Below are 8,832 nucleotides of genomic sequence, written 5' to 3'. Positions count from 1 at the left end.
ATCTGTATTTCAAGCAAAATAATTATTAGTGATCATTTTGAGTAAATTGTAGAATATGACGAGCAACCTGCTTGATTTTGGGAACTAATCGGATGACCTTCCCCATGAAGAGTGATTACGCCCCGAAGGTTGAAATGCCTTAGCAAATCACGATGGAAAATAACTCGTACAATTTTTTTGATACCGCAAATGACGCTTGGTGAATTCTTTGAAACAATTCACACTAAGAGATTTCCATCTCATTTCGATTTTCCGAGAGGTCGGATCTTTGCCAATAGCTTAGTTTGTTGATTTGTATGCAGAGCATCTCTTTTAAGATGTCGAACTGGTTTTGTTCCGAGGCTAGCTTCTTCAGGCATCGATTCGGTTCGTCTTTCCTTTCACTACATACAAGATGAAAATGTTCATTATTGCCGATTGCGCTGTTAACAAGGGTAGAGACTAAACTTATTGATTCTTCACTCGCTGTACGAATATGGCGCTTCAGTGTTTGCGCTGCCACATTACTCAATCTTCGCACGGCTAACCTTATCTGGTGAACAGGTTGCTGAACCCGCAGGCTGAGATCAGTCCTTTGGTCGTTGAAAAGGAATGGGCCACACTCGTATTGTAATTCGACATACCAATATCTTATACAGGGTCTTTTGGCTTTCGTGACGCATGGAGGTTAGGTATATTTGACAAGGCGGCAGATTGGTACATGAAGCTTTTTTTTCCTCTCGACATTATTTGCTTTCATGCAGCCATGGCATTCACAACTTCGCACGCTCTTCATCCGCAACCAACCCGAACTTGCACGCGACAAAATATCTCAAGGGAAATAATAGCATTATCTTTTTCCACCTTTCGCTGCCAGTGCATGCACATAATCAATCTCATGAAGAGGCAATCCGATCAGTCACGGCTTGCGATCCGCCCCTCCGTCACCCCCAACCGGACCGATTACGAGGTACCTATTTTTCAGGAATCGCTCTATAAATCATTCATTGCTCTGATCGATTTTTTTCAGACTGCCATAGAGATGTGCCTATTATAACAATGGAACATCCAGCCATTATTGAACACAATATTTATCATTCATTTATCAATATCCCTCTAGGTTGATATCTAATGAAATTTGATGGCACACTATCACATCTAACTAATTTTTTTGTTAACCTGTTGTCTCTTGCAGGTAAGTTAGAATGGTTGTAGCGTCATATATCGGAGCAGGGGTGAGTACGGTGCATTTTGCGTCTGCAACTTGATAACATACATGTAAATACTATCTACGTGTAGCATGCATTACAAAATACCATATTCTAAGATTTATAATATCAGTATAATTGTAGGCATTAACACCAATGCACAGGTATGCAATGTGTTAGAGAGCCTCCTCCCCCCCCCCCCCCCCCCAAAAAAAAGTTCAACTCCACAGACCAATGTGGAAAAATAAAAAGATTTAATCACAGCTGATGTTTTTCCACTTACCTTATAATAGTTAGAAAAGATTGGTGTACTGACATCCCGCACCTATGGTGTAACTTCGACGGACATCATGAGAAAAATTGCAACTTCATGTCTCTGTAGAAGGCAAGACAACCTGCAATAGATTTTTAGATTACGCATTATTGGGTCAGAAACTTAGCTACACCTAGAATATAATCTTTAGAAGCCTTTTTTATTTGTGAATATATCATAGTCCTGGTAGAATCTGTTTATCTTTCACATCAGTATATATATCATTAAGGTGTCTGGTTACTATCATTCTTATTAAGTACATGGACAATAGTCAGTTCGGTAAATTGAGCCGTAGCAAACCTTTTTACTTGAGTTGCTGTGTATAGGGCAACATTAGCATCAGTTATACTTCCTGCTTTAACGCGTGACATTACTTATTTTTGCCAAGCTTTTAACATCATAGCTTTTCCATCTTTATCATGGCATTTGATTTCTTATCATAAGGTGTCAACCTTTGAACGTTGGCCATCAAAACGTGCATCAAAACCCTGGAGAAATGTCATTCCTGGAAAAACGCCTTGCTGACTTGACTAATGCCATCTCCGATCTTTCAGAGTGGCCTAAAGTGTGGTTGACCGACGTCGGGGATTTGATATAAACGCGATACAGGTAGGAAAAAATAAAAAGCAACATGAATCAGTCTTCGCGGCCTTCATCTTCCCTCGTGACGAATGCGTTGCGTTCTCACGGTGGAGCTTCAAAATAATATACCGGTTACCGGTCACAATACCTTTGCCAGAATCTCTTGTAAAAAATGAATGGGTCAAACGCTCTCCTTTCTGATCCTTTCAGCCCAGACCTTCACAAGCCAAAATAAATCCAACGAGTCTGTTGTAGCCCGTAACCGAAATATAGTTCGGGTTCAGGGGTTTTCTTAAAGATAACAATGATAATGTAGCTTATTTGCAAAATGTCTCGATTGTATCTGACGCAAATGTATATTCGATAATAGAACCTTCTTTATAAGGCAACATTGAGTGATGTCGAAAACCACAGAAAGTCGGCGAAAACAAGACAGAAGTTATAGATCATACAAAATGAACATGTATTTTTAACCCCTATCGATATGTATATATTGTTCCCACTGCTTGTGAAATAAAATAGACAAAACAGACCAACCCATAGATGGTTTGCCTTCCACCATCCAATATGTAATTTGCTCGAATTACAAGGCAATATTCGCTTTAGCATTCGCTATGCCGCCAGTGCTCAGTGTTGTTATCCCTTTTCCAAAACTCTTGCATAGTCTCCATTCAAAATCAATGCTTACAACGCATGCAGTGTATTTCACAAGCATTTAGCTCCTATGATACATTCAGATATTGTGCATTATAGCATCGCCAGGCATAATGCGTACGACTGTTCAACGATTTCCACTTTTTATTTGCGGTGGGCAAAACATTGTCCTATCTCTCAGCGCTAATTGTGAATCGTGCAATTTCAGCTAAAAGGGCGTACCATTGAGTTACAAGAGAGACTAGTTTCACTTGTGGCATATTTTCTTCATCATAGTTAGTTTAATAAGTATGATAAAAGATAACGAACACCTGCATACTTAATGAACACTTTGTGGATGAAGAGAGAAAAGTACTAACGCAATGACTATGACCTTGATGTGACCATGAAGTCAAAATCGGTTGAAAGGAGGCAATGGACATTTCAGCGCTGTGTCATTTGGTGATAGAAGTAATAGCTTATTCAGGAACAAGGCTCTTATTTTTACAGGTAAAGAGAGTCAGTGGCTCGAATGATGGCTCAACATGGAGGACGACCAGGACCATCAAACTTAGGTTGATCTGTATATATCAGTTGATCTGCCAGTCATTGCCATGGCCGCCCGCTTGAGTCACCGGTGGCCATTTTGGAATCATCGTTTCAGCAACATGGTAACAGCTATCCCGTACCACACATCTCCATCCGCCTAACGGCTGTCTACTCCGCTGCTCCAGTTTAATTCAATAATTACAACAGCACTAATGCATACTGCTATCCCCATAAGATACATTTTATATCGCTAGCCTCGTTGAGAAACATAGGAAATAATTAGATACAGTTCCCCGAGGTATGAACGGCAACCCCTAGTTGACTGGTAATAATATTTAGTAATTTTCCTTGCTTCACTGTATAATGGTCCGCGACTGTAATAGCTTTGACTGGCGTAGTGTGCTGTGTGGTTGTCACCGATGAGTGCCGTACACTCATCCTATATACCAGAAATCATACTTATTATATCATGTATCACATTAGCATAATGGATTTAACTGTTGCTTAGTCATGGTAACGTATACATGGGATTATTTACCTCCAAGAGTCGGTTGCCGGATTGGGTTTTTTGGGTTTTTTTAAATTTCTTATCAAAACTTTTCGTAGAAACTGCGTCGGATACTTCTGATTGGTTCGCGCTCCTTGCTGCCCAGATGAAGCAGCGTTGATGGCTTCTGATTTGGCCTGCTATAGGGTTATGGCTGCTACTATAAGGAATTGTTCAGAGCAAAGACCTTGTAGAACATGAGGCACACCGAGTGGGCATAAGATTAAAATATTGCTGTCCGTCTACAAAAGTATGCATAGAACAGCGAATTAAATCCTGCACCTGTTAAATTGGAAATCATTCCTTTGACAAATTAGAATGACACTCGTTTATCACTTGATACATGCCGAAATGGCAGCCGGAATGGCAAATGCATGTACATGTACATGTACGACATTGACCAATTTCACAATCGCGGTGCGTGTGCATATTGAATTTACGTGTGGATACTTATGCTGCATTGCAGATATTGCGGATGTCAATGTAAACGTTCTTGAAGAATCCAATTCTGTTTGCTGAAGATATCGATAAACCGCTTAGAGGAGATTGGTCTTCTGTTTACGCTCGAAAAGGGATTGGCTAAGATTATAGGGTACACTTCAGTGTCTGATCTTCTTAAACTGATTCGGACATATCTGTTAGCAAAGATTCATAAGGACAGACATTTTTGCTGCCAGTATGAAATCGTTCGGCCATGGCTATGATTGAAAATGATCACAAACTCGGTTCCTTATTTGGTGAAAATTTAGCTGCATAAAGTGGTGAAACCTTCTACTGCAATCATTATTACCAAAATTAAATCACTTGATATCAATTCACAAGACAAATGCCTTTTTCCTTGTAATGGCTGCAGGAAAAATTTCTTTCAATTTCCCATTCCTCATTTCATATTGAAGGCGACGACAAACTTAAGTAGAACTAAGTAAATTCGCAATTAAATTTTTTTTCACATTCGATGTTTTGTGATTGTGCTATTATCTCTACAGCGACATTGTAATCGAATGGAAAATCTCATTGTTAAGGGCTTTCACGACTAGTAATCTCGTTAAGGTGTTTTCAGCAACAGTACAGCTACTTCGCAGTTTCAAACTGGTTGGATACTCCATCTTTTACAATTGTTGTAAAGGGTTCTTGTAAAAATGCAACTCCGCTCGATTTAGGAGTCAAGCCCTAATTCACGTAACAAACGCAGGCAAATGATGATTAATCACATCATCGACCAGTGCAGCATGTACATATTACATGGACGTTTATTAGCCGCTTGTAAAATATTCATGGCTGGGCATTGTGCCTTCACTATTGACCGCTTCGAAGATGCGGAGGAGATCCGGATTTTCGCCCAAAGATCAAAATAGGATTTTTTTTGTGGACAAGCGAAAGGTGTTGTTAATCTTCTCCTCCTTTTTCTCCTAAATTGATTGGTGTCACCAGCGCAATGGGCTCTTTGCCTCTGTGATAGACCGTGCACACACCCACAGAACTGCTATCTTAGGACTCTCACACTCCCGGCCATCTATATCAACTCCATATTGGTTCATTACCAAGATGACTCACCATCCAGAGCATTCTCCGCGAATAGGAAATCGTTATTCATTTGCTGCGGAGCTAGCAACATTGGTTCTCTAGCCTCGTTAAGGATATAGGCATCCCTCGTTATAGAGAACATTGAAGCGAAGACCAACTGGTATTTTTGGTATTTTGATCCGTTTATGTTCATAGTGTACAAACTTGGATGGGCTTCTTTTGGATAGGTATTTCGGTGGTTTTGTGATACGTGTTGAGCGGATTTTGTGAATATCACTTGCCGAAAGCATTTGCTGTGGAATTAACTGGTGCTAAGTGTCGTTCAATTAATTGCATTAGAAATTAGATTGACCAGTCAGACGTGGCCCATCTGCTAAAAATCGGCCTTGATGATCTCACGGCTCCAGGGCTTGGATGTGTGGGTACATTTGGGATATATTCATAGAACTCCTAATCGTGCTCCTTGGTGCTACTCTTTCAACTCAGGATTATGGATTACACAGGCAACCACCATTGCTTATTTTAAGGTATATGCAAATAATTGTAGAGCTTGATAATGATATTCATATTGTTCGTTTAATGACGGGTAACCCTCGGTGTTCTGTGCTGTCTTGTCGGAGTGTATAGAAAGAAATACATCCTGAATTATTTCGAAGCCTCTCAACATTTTATATGGGTGATATCAATATAATGCCTTTACTTTACTTTTTAAAATCCCAGTAGATGTACATCAAGTTACACCGCACAATTTTTCTAGTTGGACTTGCTCAAAGCAAAGCTCATGCTCACGTGATGGAATTCATTGATTAGTATTACGTCGTCTACATTTGCAATCCTTCGCTTTGCAACTGGCCAATTTCCACCTGTTACGTGAGAAGTTTATATTAGTCATCAATAATTACATAATGAAGACAAACTTCTTCCGTCTCGTTTAGTCCTCCACGATGTACTGATGACCAATTGTTCTTGTTTTGCCAAAGGAAGATTCCGACTGGGATGATTTGAAATTGGCGTCAGCATAATTATGTTATTTAAGTTAGAAGCAAGAAAATGTTAGGTTTTTTTAAAAGGATTCTAAGATGCTAGCACTAATAATATCGATGGGTCTACATATAAGTATATTGATCGATGAAATGTTATGTAATGACTCGAGTATGTGATGAGGAAATCGTTTACTGTTTCACTGCCAAACTTCTCCCAAATCTTCTTAATATGAAAACATTTTTTCTTGGTAATGTACATTCACATGATAACAAGAATTAATAAAGACCAGTCTTTTTTCATATCGGCCGCAAATCTTCTGGTGGGGGATATATTTTCCGTTTCTAAAAAAACAAACATGCTTGATAGCCAACCTTTTTGTGGGCCAGTAAGCTAACATTTCATTTCATTTCGTTACTTTCCACTTTAATCTCTTTCACCATCACCTAGATCATTTACCTTACGACCAAGGGAGACATCATAAAGTTCGGTAGTTCAATTTATTTGAAGCATGTTTTATTAACGTAATCTGCAGGCATCTGACAGAAGAACGCGCCAGACTGCAATGTAAGATTTCTCGGAGGTGCCCACTAGAGAATTCTAGGATACATAATAGATGAGAGAATTAGCTGAGAGCTAGAGAAAACAATTTCCTTGTACGTGTCCCATGCTGAGGGAGGGTTTAGGCGTTATGAGGTCCGGGGTAGGGGAGGCCGTAGACACATTTTCTACGTGGTATTGTCATTCATTTCAGATCGTTTCTATAATTTTTAATTTGTAATTTGGTTTGATGAATTAAATGCGGGATATAGAAAACAAATCCGTGACACCAAACAGATCGTCTACCATGTGGTAATGCACGTAAAAAACAAGTTTCCCAATGGTCAGCCCATGCTGAAGGTCATAATTTACTGTGCATCAACTTAAAATAACGTACAAAGTACGACCAGTGTGGCTGACGATGTCAAAGCCCGCTGCAATACAAATTTTTGCATGACAGTTGCAACCAAGAAACTAATCAAACGTGCTGAATGAACTCTCAACAGCCGTGGTCGCCGCTGTCCTGTTGAGTCAAGGGTATGAGAGTACCCCAAAGCACATCACAATTCTCCGTCATCTTCAGCTCACTAGGGGCTTTATCCACTCGCAAGTGCTGGCCAACTCGGTAAATTTCATTTCGGTCATACTTGCGAGGTGTGTATCAATATTTGCACAGACCAACCTGGCTGTGCAATTAGACTTCATTGACACCGGGAGGTGATGGTAGTGATAGCAAGTCAGACACCAAGGGTGTCTCTCCACCAATCAATACCCTGGTCCAACCACCAAAGAAATTCATTGCTCATAGGTTTCATTATTGGATGTTTGATTCGTAGTGACATTTTTCGTTACGCGATATGTACGGTCATCGGAATATGAACGCCTTCGGCGCGCTCTCTTGAACCTCGTTAGTTTGGTGGTTGGACCTGGTCAGTTTTTATATCACCATTAATCAGTCAGGTAATTCGTTAATGACTACAGGGTCATTGCGGTGTAATTGACGAGCATCGACTGGCAAAAGCACAATCATGTATGTTTTGCGGAAGCAGCAAAAATGCACATAAGAGATGCTCTGTTCCGATATCACACACTCTTGAGAGGCCGGGTATTGTGGCAGACACGTGTTCGACATTCATGCATTTACCATCCCGAACATTCGGCTCAAACATATTGCACATAAACGATTATAGTACCATTTCAAAGAAAAAAAACACGCATATCCCAATTGGAAAATTTTACTTGATTCTCAAAAATCTCCAAGGACGGCAAGCCAGTTTACCAATGATGTCCAATAATGCTTGGAAATGTTACTTTTTCCATAGCGTGTGATACAAATATCCGTCATTTTTGGTAATGGGCTCAGGCGCTTACAACACCGAGTGAGTAACCTACTCATTAGACCCACCAAGGCTTGAGATGTAATGCACTTAGAAATGCAGAATGAGGCATGTAACATGGCACAAATGTAATTAGCTGAAATTGTACGGGTAATGATGCAGATGCTAATGGGTCTGAATTTGATTCAAGTGCATGGTGTTGCTTGCCGCCTCTGGGTCTGTGTACAAGGAAAATGTAACTCCTCAGATGATAACAATAAGAAATGTTATTGCAGTAATACATTTTTGCATTACTGACTTCGGCAGGCAAAGTTATCATACATATGATTATGATTATGGTTATATCTTCAGTTAATCCTTCGTCTTCGTCTCACTGGTGTTGATATGACGACCGATTATTTGTATATATATTGCGCATAGCAGGAGCATATTCGCTGGTGGTGTCGAACAGTCACAGCCTACCGTGACTGGGGCGCTTAAACAATGGCCAGCTAATGGATTTATCGAATATCTAAACCGGGCAATAATCCACGAAATGGAATAATGTGGGAGAGTAATGATAGGAGTCATTCAATTCATTAGCAGTTATATTCGTATACGGTTACAGCAAAATACTGTGGTTTAGAGCAATTAATGATG

The sequence above is a fragment of the Lineus longissimus genome, chromosome 3, assembly GCF_910592395.1.
Source record: "Lineus longissimus chromosome 3, tnLinLong1.2, whole genome shotgun sequence".
Lineage (NCBI taxonomy): Eukaryota > Metazoa > Nemertea > Pilidiophora > Heteronemertea > Lineidae > Lineus > Lineus longissimus.
Note: the sequence above shows the minus strand (reverse complement) of the source record.